Source organism: Canis lupus, chromosome 3, assembly GCF_011100685.1.
Source record: "Canis lupus familiaris isolate Mischka breed German Shepherd chromosome 3, alternate assembly UU_Cfam_GSD_1.0, whole genome shotgun sequence".
Classification (NCBI taxonomy): Eukaryota; Metazoa; Chordata; class Mammalia; order Carnivora; family Canidae; genus Canis; species Canis lupus.
This window is the reverse complement of record NC_049224.1, coordinates 11,015,954-11,033,132: the sequence shown is the minus strand read 5'-3', so window position 1 is coordinate 11,033,132 and position 17,179 is coordinate 11,015,954. Positions and strand designations below refer to the sequence as shown.

The 17,179-nt window shown below is 35.7% G+C and overlaps 1 long non-coding RNA gene across 1 annotated transcript in view; it reads left to right on the top strand.

The window, feature by feature from the left end:
* Nucleotides 1-1,410: 1,410 nt before the first annotated feature.
* LOC119871165 overlaps nt 1,411-17,179 on the top strand; it is a 34,607-nt gene continuing 18,838 nt past the window's right edge. Inside the window, exons 1-2 of the long non-coding RNA XR_005356617.1 lie at nt 1,411-1,499; nt 2,816-3,044. This is a non-coding gene — a long non-coding RNA (uncharacterized LOC119871165). The remainder of the gene's footprint in view (nt 1,500-2,815; nt 3,045-17,179) is intronic.

Sequence of the window (17,179 nt, the reverse complement as noted above, 5' to 3'; positions counted from 1 at the left end):
GCTCCTGGATCATTTAATTCATGTCATTATTGGTTAACTTTTGTGAGTCTTTGTTCACAAAAGATACCATAAATATATTGAAGCCATAAATCATGTCAAATATTTATTTTCCTTAGTGCTACCATAGGAGAATTGAAGATATTGATGACTTGTAGATGTTCATTACTTGTGTGAGATGATTGATTGAGGTATAGATATTATGGGAAAATTTCACGAAACTTGCTTATGGCAATTTAAACCTCCTGTAGGTTATCCGTGTAACAAGTTTTTATTCTTAAAGGACCTATGGACATTAGTAGCTGAATGATCAGTTGTTAAGGTAACCAAAGGTCATTCTGCCCTTGTATTATAGTCGTCTGTCTGCACTGAGGGAGCGTTGATTACATTGGCAAATTCCTTGCCCTTTTGTAGAGATCCTAGTGGTTTTTGGAATATGTTCATCTATTATGTGGTCATCTGTGTTTTTAAGATCTAAAATAATTAACTTCTGTAAGGGACTACTTAAGGTCTAAAGAACTAGGGTGGGCACTTAAATTACTGTCTAAATTGAGACCCTTTAGGAATGAAAGGTGGCCTTAACTAGATGGAATACTGAGGTAATAGATATAAACTGTGGACAGTTAGATAAATATGGATAATATGGATATGTGGCTACTGTCAGTAAAGTTGACAAAATGAAAAGGATTTAATATTTAGCTATAAGCCCACTACCATTCTGCAGGAAAAATTAAAGGAATGCCTTCTTTCTCTATATATGTATAGCTAGTTGCTTCTAAAATGACCCTCAGTGGTTTCTGCTTCCTAATATTCATGACTTTCTGAAATCCTTTCCCACTTGTTGAGGGCTGAACTTAGGGGTTTCTTCTAAAAAATGGGTTATAAGAGAAGGGATTGGATGTCACATAGAAGATTAGGTTATAAAAGACTGTGACACAAGAGAAAAAAGATGCTGGGTGTTGTTTCTGAAGATTATTTCATCATGTCAATTACATTTCTTTATCTCCTAATTTATTAGGAAGACTTTAAAAATAAAGAATAAGTGTTGATTTTCCTTTTAGAATCTGACATTTGTTTTGTTTTTGCTTGCCCTCTCTGGTTCTCTAGCATCATCATTCTGATGAAGCCCATGTGGCAAGAAACCAAGAGAGACCTCTAACCAACAGTCAGCCAGCATCTGATTTTGAAACTATCATCTTACTTACATAAGAGTGCCTTTGAGTTTTAATAATTTGTAAATTCCCTTAAGTTTTATTTTTCTTTTTTTAGAGAGAGTGAGAGAGTGTGTGGGCTGGGAGCCAGTGGGGGAGGGAAAGAGAATCTTAAGCAGGCCCCACAGCCAGTGCTGAGCCCAACGTGGGGCTTGATTTCACAATGCTGAGATTATGACATTAGCTGGAATCAAGAGTTGCATGGGTGACCAACTGAGCCATCCAGGCACCTTGTGTAAATTCCCTTAAGTTTTCTATCAGGACTTAATATTAAGCATAACTACAAAAAAGGTAAATCTTTTTTCTTTTTTAATTCTAATACATTGCATTATTTCTTTGAAATTTGATAGGATATCTACAGTGTTGAAAGAAATAATATTTAATAATCCTGTCTTAACCGTGACTTAAAAGAAAATGCTGCTAAGTTTTATATTTAAGGGTGGATTCTTGCAAATTTATATTGGATATAAATGTTTAATACACTGAGGAAGTAGATTTCTATTTCCTGTGTTCTGGGAATCATTTTTATAATATTGAAGTTGACCAAATGTCTCTCCTAAAACTAAGATGACTATTTCTTTTAATAATGAATTTTATTTATTAAGTTTAAAACTGTAAAATATTTGCATATTTTCTCTTATTTTAAATCATATAATTCAGAGCATATATTAAATCATGTGCACAGATCTATCAATGATTATCCTTAAAGAGAAAGAAATACATAATGTTTGATTTGTGTAAAGCCCTGGATTATAGAAACTCATCCTTAAGAAGCTTGAATCAGTACCATTTGGCTTCTTTACTCTGATAGTTGAGGTTCCAAAAATTCTCAAGACTGAGTTAGTTAGTATTATTAGACTCACTGGGAATTCTATAGAAAAGCATTTGCTTCTCAGCCCTGCTACATAATGAGTAACTATCTTTCATTTAGTATTTAATTTTTTTTTTTTTTTTCCTGGAGATGAAAGTTAACCCAGACAGAGTCATGTTTTCATTTGTTAAAACTGACTTGGTTCAAATATGGGAGATTAATGTAGCTAAAGAACATTAATGCAGTTAATCCACTTATTAAAAGATGGTTCTTCAAGTTTATACAGTAGCTTAGTTTCAACTTCTTAATTTCACTAGCAGAAAACAAAGCTATTTTCTTCTACTGGTAGCAATTATTACTTAGTCACTCAGCATTGCTCTAAGTAGATGGCTTAACACCTTCCTGGGGAATAGCACTCTCACATTTGCTGGGCCACACGCTATCTAGTTGCTTTTTAGAACTGGTGACTTCCTAATAATTTTGTGTAACTATGATTTTTCTCCTGATAGGAGAGTGATTGTATCTAGGTAGATATGGCAATAACCATAAAGTTTCATACTCTATGCTAATTATGCAACCTAAAAAAATGTTCCTGAGAGTTTGTACAAAAAAAATCTATAAACATAGAGAAGCAACTAGAGAATACAATTATTTGTAAATTTCCTTGGTTTTACAAACTCTTTATAGTACTCAAAATATTGCAATAAACAAGTATATTTGATAACTGATTTTAATACTAATATTCATTAAATAAAACTCTAAGAAGGCTAGACATGGTTATTCTTCTTATGATTAGGTTCCATAGTTTGAAGGAGTGAAAAGTGAATCTGACTTGTCATTAAGGAAGAAGTGAGTATTCTTAGAAGGTGTGTGGCTGCTTCTCAAGCTGAGTGTGGACCTGCAAGGGCTGACTGAGCCTGAGGCACCCTCACCCACTTCTGCATCTTATCCAACCAACTTTTGTTTGATTGCTTGCCTTGCCATGGAAGACAGGATTCTTTGCAGGACAGCTAAGGGGCACATAGGTAAAGATAGTGTATAGTTTTGGGTCTTGACATTTACCTGGGTTCCATTTTTCCCCCTTGCTTTTGACGTTGAGAACTGACAGTTTTGTTCTCTGGTTCTGCTAACATTTGTTACAAGGGTGATCTTATTTCAAGTGGGGAAAAAAGGTAGAATTATAGGATATAAAGAATAATATGACAGAAATATAAAGAACACATTCACTAATACTTTTTAATATTACCTGGCTACACTGAGGTCATTGAGAATAATGGTTAAGCTTGTGAGCTTAGAGATAAAAGTATTGGCTTGAAGCCTTAATGCTTGATTACCATGTGACTCTGAGCCAACAGCTTAGCCTCACCAACCTTTTATTTTTATCTATAAGATGTAAGTTATACCTATATTACAGAATTGTGAAAAAGGGGTATATCACATTAAAGCACTTGGTACACAAAGAGGTTGTTCATGCCTTGGCATAGCAGTGAGTCTACCAAGTTAACCCATTATAATTTAATAAGGCCCTCTTGATTCAGTTTTTTTTTTCCATTATTATTAATTACATTCTAATTTGCCCTATTGTCTTGAACCTCTGAGGTCAATGTTATTTTAACAACTTAATTCTTTGTCTTCATTGTTAATACACTGTAGAGATCCACTTTATGATATATTCTATCATAAATGGTAGAACAGTGGTATTAGTTGGCAATGCAGTTGCCAACCTACACCCTAGTATCTAATACTAACATAGTCTTATAGGCGATGACTTGTGTGCCACAATTCCGTCTTGGCTAAAACTACATAGTATTTTTGCATTAATAGAATTTTGATAACCCAGGGTGACAAAGATTTCAAAATTCTGAAACCCTTGAAAGAGATAAACTAGTACAAGTAAAAAAATAGCCATACTCTCAACCCAGCAACCTAGTTTTTGAGGAGTTCCATCAAAATCATCGGGCTAAAAGATCAAAACCAACTCAAAAGTATGAATAGTGCAAAGCTTTACAAACTTGTACAGTCACATTGAGGGTCAAATTGTTTATCATTAAAAATTTAGTCAATCTGTCATGCTCAGCATTGGGGAAGATAGCTTTTTGTTAAGGGTTATGTTCATTCTAGCTGCTGTGGCACCAAAAAAAAAAAAAGGGGGTGGGTACGGGGTCAAATGTGAGGATTTATTTTTCATGCAGGTGAAGAACAAATCAGATGTTTCTGATGAGAGGGTGACTCTTGGCAAAAAGGTGATGTAGGCACTCAGATTCTCATCTCATAGGCCCATGTCTTCAACATGTGGATTCCACAGTTGCTCTGTCACAGGCCTCCTGAGCAAGGTCACTGTCAATAAAGCTGCTTGTGTCCCTGAAGAAAAGGAAGGCTGACAGCTGCAATTTCAAAGAAGGGTTTAAAATATTTTATATAATGATATATTCTCACTATATGTATGTATGTATGTTTTGCCTTTTTCTGGAGGTGTTTTACTAATTCTTCTGCTCTTTCACCCAAGCAAGATTCTTAGGTATTTTATACCTCCAATTCATCCTTGACAACTGGCTTGAAGCTATATTCTTACCAAATGACGCGGTGGAGTAATGCATATTTGAATTGCTTATTTTACTAAAAATATTTGCTAGGAGAATTTAAAATGACTAGCTGGTTCAAAGGTTTCCATTCTCGAAATTGTCCAAAGATTGTATTTAGAAAAACATATTCTCATCTGTTGGTACTAGATATTGAAGAAATATAAGATTACTTTTAAAATTGGTTAGGCTTAGACATCTTTAAGATGGAAGGAAAATACCCAGAAGCTAAGAAGCATTCTCTGTCACTAAATAAAACAAAGAGATTTGCTTGGGATGCTGTGGCTAAATAATTGGTCTCTGCTGTGACTATGGTTAAAATAAATCTTAGGAATAAGGTAATGTATTGATAGTGAAGAAGAATCTCTGACAAATATGGATGAAATAAGGATTATGGAAATCATTTTGAGGCACAGAACAGAAACTGTATGCGAGTAGTGAGATATGTTTCAATTCAGAATGTTAATTATATAATCACATTTATTTATTAGAAGTAAATTTCTAAGTAAAGCAAATCTCATGTTTATATATCCTATTGAATTAATTGCTTTGGGCCATAGCAATACTTACAAGTAAGTTTTGCTTATTTAATCTTAGTTATTTTGGTAGTAGTCTTTGTCATTCCTTCTTCCTTTTCTTGATCTTTGTCCTCAAAATGAGAGTTGTTAAACTGATGGCTTTATTGATACCCCAAGAGGAAAATGTTCATGACGATAGAGTTAGACTTAAGCAGTTTGATTGCCCCTGGGAGAGTCAGTTTGACTCCTGACAAATTAGGTAACAGATAATCTCCTGAATAGATAAGGAACGCCCTAAGGTTTTTTTTTTTTTTTTTTAATAAGAAAAAGTACATTATGGAACTCTTCCTGTCACCTTTCAAAAAAAAAAAAAAAACTTGTCAGGGGCGATACGTAATTCCAAATTTTATTTTTGAATAATTGTTTAAAGAATTTTTCCTATTTTGAATTTATAGCAAGATATGGGATTTTAGTGCTGTCCTGTGACATTTCAAACAAAGGCTGCCTTTTAAAAAAGCTTTTTTTCTGGAATGAGCAAAGATAATGATGGACATCTAGTGCTACAACACTTCCCAAGCTGTTAGAATAAGAATCACCAAGTCAGTGAATGTTCCAGGTACTTTTCTAGGTGTTGGGAATATAGTAGTGGAAAACTCCTTAGAAGTAAGGCAGAGAGAACTTTCTCCCTCCTGAACACCAAAAAGGAAATTCATTTTATAATTGGTGAATCCAACAGGGCCAGACTTCCAGCTGTAAACCTTAAACCAAAAAAAAAAAAAAAAAAAAACCTTAAACCAACAACTTAGAATGATTAACAATAAAGTCCTCATCAAGGTTGCTCACATCCAGCGTTCAATATTATTGCTCACCTTTGTTCTCCCAATTACAGTAGTGTCAACAAGCCCTCAAACAGCCATAGCCACATAGAGCAGACTTCATTCAAATTCTGGGTCTGACAATCTATGCTTTACGAAATTGTTTTCTATTATAATGGCCCCTGATACTCTTGGATACGATATTCTCTCTCTCTCTCTCTCTCTCTCTCTCTCTCTCATTTTGTTTTGGAAAAAAAAATACCCTCCTAAAGTGTAAAAATAGCTTGGAAAATGTCAAAAAATAAAAAGTTGGTTCCTCCGTGTTTAAAAAAAAAAAAAAAAGCCTCTTTGGGATACAGGGATGTTATGAAAAAATGCAAAGCTATAAATGTGAAATGTTTTGTCAACCAAAATCACATTTCTGTGTCTTCTGAACAGTAATGAGTTTCATAGTCTGGTTGGGAAGGTCTGGAGGTCAGTGTCATTATGACAGACTTTAGAATATAAGAAATAGGAAGCAAACAAAATCTAAGTGAGAGGCCCTAAAACTGCATGTGTGTCCCTGGGTGCCAGTAGCCATGAATGGTGATTTCGTAAGCTGTATACCGCAGGACACCGAAGGAGAATTGGAGAGGAAGCAACTGAGGAAATCAAGGGCATGGTAACAGATACAGTAAGACAGAATTAAGGAATGAAGAGAGGTGAGGGAGAAATAAGAAATGTGATGGGCTTAGCAGGAGAATATTTATGATTCTGAAAGTGAGGGTAAGAAACTGACATAAAGCATTCACACCCTTATGGAGGGAGGCCCTATTGTGCTTTCATTTAAATGCTCAAAAATAGGTCATCACTTTTACATGCAATCAGATAGGATGCTGAACTCTGTAGTCAGCATTTTGTCTTCTGCTTTGAATTTATTTTAATTCTTTCTGAAGTTGAGAACTTCTATGCTTCAGTTCCCGTAGAGTGGTTTTTTTGTTTTTGTTTTTGTTTTTTTTTAATTTCCATGTTCCAACAGAAGGATAAATAAACTACCCACAGAGATTTAGGTGAGAGAAAGGAAGACTTTATTGAGGGAAGTGGAGATTGAACATTCAAAGTATGAGTCACCTAAGAAAGGTTTGAAATCAGGAAATCACCCTCTGGCAGCCCCAGGCCAGATGATAGTGTATATAGTAGGTCCAGGCTGGAAGGGGAGCAAGGCAGCCTCTGAAATGCCCTCTCTTGATCTGTGAGTAGTCCCTAATAGTTTGTTAAATGGACGTTTTCAAGGAAATTCAGGATTTTTTTTTTAAGATGTATGTATTTATTTATTCATGAGAGACATAAAGAGGCAGAGACATAGGCAGAGGGAGACATAGGCTCCCCATGGAGAACCTGATGTGGGACTCAGTCCTGCACCCCAGCATCTCGCCTTGAGCTGAAGGCTGATGTTCAACCCCTGAGCCACCGAGGCATCCCAAAATTCAGGATTTTTAAAATAGGTTATAACCGAAACTGATATTTTTTAATGTGACTTGATCGGTATCAGCACTTTTCAAAAACCATCTGTATAAAATTCATTTCTGCAAGTTGAGAGTGCAAGGTGTTAGGAACATGTGAATCACTGGTCTGTTTGTTAGATACAACATTAACAAGGCTACACACTGAACATTTTTATTTATTTATTTTAAAGATTGCTTTTTTGAGTAATCTCTACATTACAACTCCAAGATCAAGAGTTGGATGCTCTATCAACTGAGCCAGCCAGCCATCCCCACACTCAACATTTTTAACAGAAAAAATAAAACCACAAAAAGACATTTTAGGTAATCAGGGTAAGCAGGACATATACATATATATTATACATATATTTTTTTTGTTACTGGTTTCATGTGATTTTCTACTCCTATGTATTGTACACATTATACAATGGATCATTATTAATAAAAATATCAAAATGGAAAATGAGATCTTAAGGAAAATTAAAATTAGAGGTTGCAACTGAGTTTACTCATTTTATGTAGTGGTCATCTTTTTCATATCAGCGAATACCACCTATGTATACCTTTGTATTTACTGGTAGCATAGTTGTAGGTAAAGTTTAAGATTTCTTCATTAATGGGTAATTGTTTCCACATTAACAGCAGTGACTCCGTTTTACACCTGTCCTGGAAATCTTCTAGTACAGCTATAGGCTGTATTCAATGAGGTTTTAAAAATGTATATGTGAAGGCAAAGTATAGATAAGACTTTATTACCTGTGGACACTGAGCTTACAGTAAACACTGAATGAAAAATAAATAGGAAAAAAATGAAACAGTAATTGCTGTGAAATTACAGTAATTGTTTGGAAAAAAGACAAACTCCGTATGTTTTATTTTTTATTAGACTTCACCAAATGTTCTTCCTAGAAAGATCACACCAGTTTACCCTCCCCAAAGAGTGGTAGGGAATTTCCTTTTTCTCCATATGCTATCAGTCACTATCAACGGTTTTACTCATCTAATAATTTTGACTGTATGTTCATGTTTTAAGTCATTTGTGTTTCTCTGTGAATTGTTTCTTCATATATTTTTTGTCCATATCTCTATGGCTTCAGTTGTTCTGAAATGAGAGGTGCTTATTTATAACAGATATTAATCCTTTTCGTTTTATATATGACAAATCTTTTTTGTTACATAAAAAAAAGTTTTCCTCTCCATATGACCTCTGTGAGCTATCTTCTGTATTTTTAGCCTACTCAATTAACCCTATGCTAACCATGTGTTTACACTGAATTTAACACTTGAATACTGGACATTTAAAAAAGAAAGATGGACTTCAGTGGATATCTGGACAAAGTGGAAAAGTAACACATGTTCTCCATGACTCAGTCTTTCATTGTCTATCCTAGGGTCTTGTGAAAGATCCATGTGCAGATGTTTGCCCCCTCTCAGGGTGTAGGTGTATTATGGGAAACCTCAACCTGGTGATTTTTGTAAGACTTTGATCCCCATTCTCCACATATCAAGAGAGCTATAGAAATAAGAGTCCTCATTCTAAAGGGATGTATGTATGTCTAGTTTTCCAAGACAAAGGCTCCGATGTCTTTGTGCTTGTTTCTGCTTTCCCTATAACCTATTTTTGTCTATCACAGTACAACTGTTAGCAGTCTTTATCTTCCAGACATTGTTGCATTAGAGGGGTCTTAGTTTTAATTGGCTTTTACTTTTGAGATTCAGTGAGAGAGGGTACTCTGATACTGACATAAATATTAGCTATTGTTGAGATACTGTGCTTATATTGCCTCAAAGTATAAACCCAAAGAATTGAGCACCTGGGTGGCTCAGTGGTTGAGCATCTGCCTTTGGCTCATGTTGTGATCCTGGGGTCCTGGGATCGAGTCCTACATTGGGACTGCTTATCCCTCTGCCTATGTCTCTGCTTCTCTCTCTCTGTCTCTCATGAATAAATAAATAAAATCTTTAAAAAAATAAATCAGGAGAATTTTGTATAGATTACCAAAACTCGGCTAGAAGAATGTTCTTAGGTATTAAACCTCTCTTTCTATATAAGGTAAGAAATTGAGTCTATAATAGGCTCCTGCTTTATGATAGAAATCTACTAAAATTACATTAGATTTAGTTGGTTGGTTCATTCATGGCATAGATGAGGACAAAGAATAAAGCTTTTCCTGTAACTGAGAAAGATGAGGAGTTTTGGGGCTTCATTGTTGTACCCTGTCATTTTCTTTTCTTTTTTTTTTTTTTTTGCTATTCTCTGATGCCTTTCATTGGTCAACTGCAGACAAAGAATATTTAGGTTGCCTATACATTACTACATTATATTATTGTAGCACATTTAAGAATAAAATTTTCTCTTGCAATATTTATTGAACTCTTCTGCAGATAATACTCACATCATCTAAAAAGTATTACACAGAAAACCCTGTGTATCAGAGACAGGCAGGGGATACTTTTGATATTTTCTTAACAAAATTGTTCTAACTATTGTATAACTATTTATTTTCTGTGTAAATATTTTACATTTCAAAGTGTTCAATGTCTTCTATTTCATCTTCCAAATACTGGATTAGATATATTTTGCCCTTCTACAGAAGATAATAATCTGTTACAATCACAAAGCCTTGAGAGAGATTTTTAGAATGCTCTTTCATTCAGGACATAAGGTAAGTCTGGAAATTTTATAAAAATTAAGTTAACAATCTCTAGCACCAATACAAAAGGTAGTAAGAAGCCAAAGTTAATGTGGTGTACACTAGGAACAATACAATAAAAAGAATTGTTGAGAGCCACTCAAAATTGGATGAGTTAGCTGTAGATCACGAAGAAGGTACCAAGTTCAAAAGGTGAAATGTTATTATGGAAACTGATAGGCATTGACGTAGGCGAGCCAGTTCCAATTTTGTTTGATGCTTATTACTGTACTTCATACTTTCTTTGCATTCAAAGTCAGCTCATGAAACTGTCGACCTTTTTTGGTAGTGCTATTTTCACTGAGCTTCTGAGAATTAGATTCTCAACATTTTCTGATCACGTACAATGTCATTTAGTAATATGTAAATAAAGTTCCTGTTTGAGGAGGACATCTCTAATACATTTTGAGTCTTGGCAAAAGGCATCTTTGGTGATTTAGCAAAAAGAAGCCTAATTTTTTGGTTCACATTCTCATATTCTCTTCAGAAATGGTCATTTTATCAGTATCAACTAATCTCTCAGAGAATATTTATAGAACTAAAACACTTAGAGAATGGTTATATTGTAATCTTTCATAGTTTTATTTCCAGGAAGACAAAAGGATGAGTATCCATTGGTTAAATAAGCAAACAAGTGAATGAGAGGCCTTGTGTTAGCACCCACTCTAGAACGAGTCAATGTCATTTTATCACACATTTAGGAAATGATGGTTAGGTGATTAGGTATTGTATGTGCAAGCACGGTAGTGGGGACATTTGCTTTTCTAAATACATATTAAGTCAGGGTTTACTTAACAGAAGTGATGATGCCTCAAATCACAGAAAAGAGCAAATACAGCAAAAAGGAAAAGATAAGTTTGGACAACTGGGAGTTGACTTACAGAATGAAAAGTGCGTCTCGTGACCTTATCTTGGTCAGCCACATTACAATTCTAAAGATCCAGCTGTACCAATTAAGACAGACTTCATTTTGTTCTTCGTATCTGCAGAAGAGTTGACTTAGCTTCCCTTACTACTGCAGAGCTTGGAGAGTTCTAGTTACCCATCATGTTCTGTTCAGGACCTCAGTGCTCCTGTGGTCCTGTTCCCTGAATGAGTAGAAATGCTACTTACAATTTGTTCTGAAGTTCCTGAAACTAAAGTGAAACCAGCTAACATGACCCAGGTTTATTAGATAATAATGCAATAATTAGTTGGAAAAATTATTTCACAGTTGTTTTTAAAATTTTTTAAGCATTAAAAAGATGATGTGAAAAAAATAAAAAAACAAAACAAAACAAGAAGATGGTGTGAGATGAGGTACCCCTTGCTTTAATTATTTCACTTATCTTAACAGCAGTTCTGTGAGGTAGGTAGATTATTACCTCCACTTTATTGGCGAAACTGAAACTTAGAAGATGAAATACTTTGCCCAAGATTACCTGTCAAGTAAATATTCGAGTGGTAGTTCAATCCAAGATCTCCCTTACACTGAAGCCTGTGATCATAACCTCTATAATTTCTGATCTATTTTTCTATTTAGCAGACAGAAGTCCATTTTCTATGAAAGGCAATTTATTGTTCATAAGCCTGATGCTATTTTCTTTTTTTGGTGCTGGAGCATTTTTGCTGTTGAAGGTGAATTAAGGATTGACAGGAATCTCAGCTGCTCTGTTGGCAGTTCCTCAGGGTAGAGAGGAGGGAGCAGCTGCAGTTTGTAGTGCGGAATCCCCCAGTTCGTTCCCAAGATGGAGCCCAGCGGGGAGGGGACGAAGGAAACCATACATTGGTCACATATTGGGGAGGCCGGGAGACAGGAACTCAACAAATGTCCTTTCCTCAATCTGTGTGTCCTAAGCCACTTTCTTTTGCTACACTGATTCTTATCTTCATTTTAAGTGTATTTTAATCAGGACAGTGATGATAATTACACAGTATTGTGATTGTGGACCATTTGGACAAATTTTAATTGAAAAATACTGATCAGAAGGCAATCTGTGATTCAGGGAGGAAGACAACCCATTAAAGAGCTAGGTTTCTAAAATGAGGAAGGTGCAGGTCAGAAACTGGAGGTCAGCAAGGATGTGAAGAGCTACAGGAGGACCTTACTGAAGAGTCATAGTGAAAGAGAGACCATCATGGTAGAGGGGAAGGGAGGGAAGGATATGGTGGGGTGGGAGAGAATTAGGCAACAGAAATCAGGAAGAGGAGTACCATAGCTTACACTCTTTCAAGAAAAGACTGAAGATACAGGAGAACCTGAAGTAATATGTTTGAACACAATTAGAGCCAGAGTTGCCCTCCCCATAGTTTACTAGCCACTCATCTTGTCAAAGGGAACCTTACTTTATTGTAATAGTATTATCATTAATAAAAACCATGTTCAAATGAAAGAAAATGTAGTAAAAAGTCATCAGTCATCTCACTAATGTAGGGTAGAATTTATTCAGTCTTGTGTCACAGAAAAAAGATGGTGGAAAGTAGAGGAATATGAATAAAAGTGGGAATGTGAACTTGGACTCTTGAGGACTTAAAGCTTACCTGGCCGCTTGTTCTCCTGACTTGAGTCAAGCCAGTGTCACCAACCTGGTCACGTTGAGCAAATACATGTAGTTCGATAACTGCCTTTGCATTGTCTTGTTGGGTCTACGGGTCCCCATCACTGCTTGGAAAAGAAAACCAGAATTCCCTGGACTGGAACAGGCTCATTCTTCTCGTATGTGTGTAAAGGTTGCAAACAGGGTGTGCAGGCTGCTCCTACCCAACCATGAGAGGTGGGCCTGTAAGATGCGTCTCCTTTGTGATTTCTGCCTTTCTGCCGAATGTGCCACGTGCCCTCTGTATTCTCTTTGTAGTTTAATTTATGTTATCAAAAGACATTTGGGATATTCCGGGGGAATAAAAGTGTAACCAAATATGTGACAAAATTAAAAAGTGAATTAAATTCTCATTAAGAGACTTGAATTATAAACAAGTGCCGTTGTACCCAGGGATCATGACTGCTTTGTCTTGGTTAATGAGTCTTTCTTGACATGCTTGTTTTTCCCTTTCTCTACTTCCTTGCATCAGATAGGAGATGCTTTCAGTTTGAAATCACTTGTGGTTGCGGGCTCCGTCCTTGTCTGTATGGCCACAATGCACACCATTTTTCAGGCGGGATTAATTCCCTTGGTGTAGAACAGGACTGTCTAAAAGTAATGCTACTTCATATACAAAATAACTGTGGCATTTGTTGGTACTTGGGAGTAAGAAGCACCCCCTGGCAAGATTGTTGAACGCTGTGGCTGATGAAGGCTTCTGAATGCTTCACCTTGAATCTCTGGGAGACACCCATATACCTACCAAGAGCTGAACAAATGAATGTGCTTAATTTGATTTCTTCTCTAAGAAATTGTGATGCCTGTTGACAGGGAGTGGGCCTCCTGTTGCTCTTTCAACTGGTAGAAGACTAGAAGGCTCCTTATTTCTGTCTGCTTCTGCAACAGTCTGGTCCCTTGTGCTGTCAGCAATTGTTAGGTGTGGAGGTTCTGTTGAGGACAGGGTGAAAACCCTGTCAGCCATGGATGGGGGGAGAGCAAGGGAGGAGGAGAGGAGAAAGAGAGAGAATGTTTTAACCAGATGGAAAAGGAATGCTTAGTGGGACAGAAGGTTGAAATGTAAGTGAATAAATACAGGAGGAAGAAGCAAAACATGACTTTCTCCATGGTAGGCTGCAAAGATAAAGGTAAATGTCCGCCAGAAAGTTCTGGTCCTTTGGATTAAGGATGCAGAATGGCCTTCGGGGAATATATCAAATTCTTCAAAGGCTGTTCTGTTCCGAATACCAGACAGGCACGCCAGATAGGGGCCTTCAGAAGTGCTCAGAAAAGATGAAGTCGGGAGCTGCCAACAGAGATGTCTGTGAAGGCCATGCTGATGAGTGACTCATCTTAACCAATTCTGCCCACAGTATTTGTCTTCTTTCAGTTCAGTTGGTGAAAGGTGAAGATACCAAAATTCACATACACAAATTTCAAAAACTTAATTTTTGCCTTCCTATGGTCTTGGCCTGTGTTTTGGCCTGGTGGATGATCCATCCTGACCTGCACCCTGGTGGTGTGACCTCCCCGCCTAAGATGTCTCACTAACAGCCCAGAGTTTTAGGATCACTGTGTATGGATTGAATTCTCTCGGGCATAAACTCTTTTAAATGAAGTCACTTGGGGTGAAAAATAAATTACTTGTTATTAGAACTCATTCTCCCTTACTGTTTGCCTTTCTCGGGCTGTCACATTTTACTTTATACTTACTGGTTTTACTCGTAGCAATTACACAGTGTGCCTTTTGCCGGAGGACAAGCTAATTCACCACTTAAACACATTCCTCGGTCAATTTATATATATATATATATATATAATATATAAATTTTAATCCCTAAGCCACAGAACACCCAGCCCAACTCTTTAGGTGGTTTAAGGGAGTCCTAGGAAACAGTGACGAGGAAGGTGTTACTGTTGTCTGCTTCATCAGTTGTTACAGCTATTACTTCAATTATTGGAAATACTAAGCAATAGCACCTGCCACTATTTGACTAATGCTGTGGAAATTGGTGATACTCTTGGGTGCTTTTGTCTTTATAAGGAAAACTATTTGATAAAAACATCATGAAAGTAAGAATTAGTTGAGAAGACACAGTATTATTATTTCTTAGTATATATACCGTGTATTATTAAGCCTGTGGTTTAATGCTCGAAATCAACAAAACTTTGTAGGTGCCAGGTCATTTTGTTTTAGAAGTAAGACTCTTAAATTGCTGAGAAACCTGACTCCTCTCTTTTTGCACATGTATTAATTTAGTGGAACCTCAGAGGTACTTAAGTCTGGAAAGTGGATGGTGAGTCTGATTATAGAGTAATAACGCCAGTTTATAGAAAGGAATCATGCTAGAATTGGTAAACCCAGAATAATTTTACCTTTGGAGGCAATATACCTACCTGCTAGCAGTGTTGAGAAACTATAATCTATCTTATCATGTATTAACTGTGGTTTAAAAATTATCTTTTGTGGGATGCCTGATGGCTTGGTCAGTTAAGTGCCCCCCCCCACTTGATTTCGGGTCAGGTCATGATCTCAGGGTCCTGGGATGGAGCCCTGTGTTAGGCTCCACGCTCAGTGGGGAATCTTCTCGAGGATTCTTTCCATCTCCCTCTGTCCATTCCCCATTCTCTCTCCTTCTCTCTTTCTCTCAAATAAGTAAATCTTTAAAAAATAATAAAAATAATAAATAAAAATTGTCTTTTGAGCCAGAACATGTGTCACACAAGAAAACCATTTTTATTTTATTTTTATTTATTTATTTTTTTAAGAAAACTGTTTTTAGTGCATCATAGGCATATCTGGGATTTTACCCCAGATAATTAATGCTGTGCTTATTGTCAAGCTTTGTTTCTAAATGGTCTGGCTATTTTTAAATACTACATTTTCTTTCAGAGTGAGTGAAGGCACTAGAAAATTAAAAGAGGGATTTCAAATGTATTTTGTTAATGGTCTTTCAGATAGTATATAAGTTACTATTAGGAAGGATGATGTACTTCCTAATATATGAGGGTATGAGGTTTTGTGTAAGTCTCATTACTAATGATTCATAAAGATTACATATGCATTTTGCTGGCCTTAAAGAGAGGCTGAATTCCAGGGCTTTTCTGTTGACTATTAAAATGCAAAAGTTGAGTGAAGGTAAGGTCTCTACAAAAGCAAAAGCAAACCAAACCAAAACCATACAAACAGCCTCATAAGAAAAAATAGAGTAAAATATCTTATTATCTCCTATTTTATTTCCTTTGTATCTTCCCTGTAGAGTCTCATGAGAGAATGTCTGGGAGAAATGATGCTGAGGAGAGTATAGGGCTGGGTAGAGTACTTTATGAAAAAGTGCTCTATGAAAAGTACTTTATGAAGAAAGGATAGTGTCTCACATCTAATTTCTTGCCAAGCAGTATTAAACTCTAAAATATGTGTAGAAAAGTCTGAGTTAAGATTTACTCAAGATAATATATTAAAGTGTCAAATAAAAAAAAAATAAAGTGTCAAATTACTCTAAGTCTTCTGTTATATTTTCACTACCTTTGGTTTGCTGCTGTAGGTTTCTTTTTTGGTTGTTTTTTTGTTTTTGTTTTTTTGTGGTTGTTTTCTGCTTCCTTGATTAACCAGCTCTTGAGGAAAGGGGTTTGGGCAAAAGTAGTCACATGTCCCTCAATATGAATGCTCAAAGGGTCTTCACCATCCAGAAACAAAGTAAATATATGTGAACATGGCAGAAAACTTTTTTTTTTTTTTTTTTTTTAGAATTGAAAAAGGACAGAGTGTCTTAGTATGTATTTTTTGAGGGACCTTTTGAGGTTTTGAAGTATTACTGAATGATTGACTATATATATTGACTATATACATATATATAATATATATAATATAACTATATAATATATGTAACATATATATAATATATATAATATATATAATATATATAATATATATCCAAAAAGAGAGAGGGAAACAAACTGTAAGTCACTCTAAGGATAAGAGAACAAATTGAGGGTTGATGGAGGGATGGGGTTGGGATATGGGCTAAATGGGAAGGGAAGAGGGCACCTGTGATGGACACTGGGGTGTTGCATGTTGGCAATGAATCACTGAATTCTACTCCAGAAACCAATATTACAGTGTATGTCAATTAACAACATTTAAATTAAAAAAAAAATCATCAAACAATTTAATGTGGTGTTCAAATACTAAAATATTCCTTGGGTGATGGCTTTAGAAGAACTTGGATTTTAGTTTAATATTTTACATTTAGAATATAAAATAACTAGAATGTGTTCCAGACACTTGGAGTAGCCTAACTAGTAACCTCAGAATCACCAATACAATACTTCTACAATACTTATATTGTCAAAAGATGATTACTGCACAGAGTAAATTGTTTGATGTTCATAAAACATCACAATAAATGATATGTCCTGATAGGGAATTCAATGCATATATTTTTTAAAAACCTGTGAACTAAACAAAGATGAGTTTCTCATTTCCCATTTTATACTGGAACAAATATGACCATCC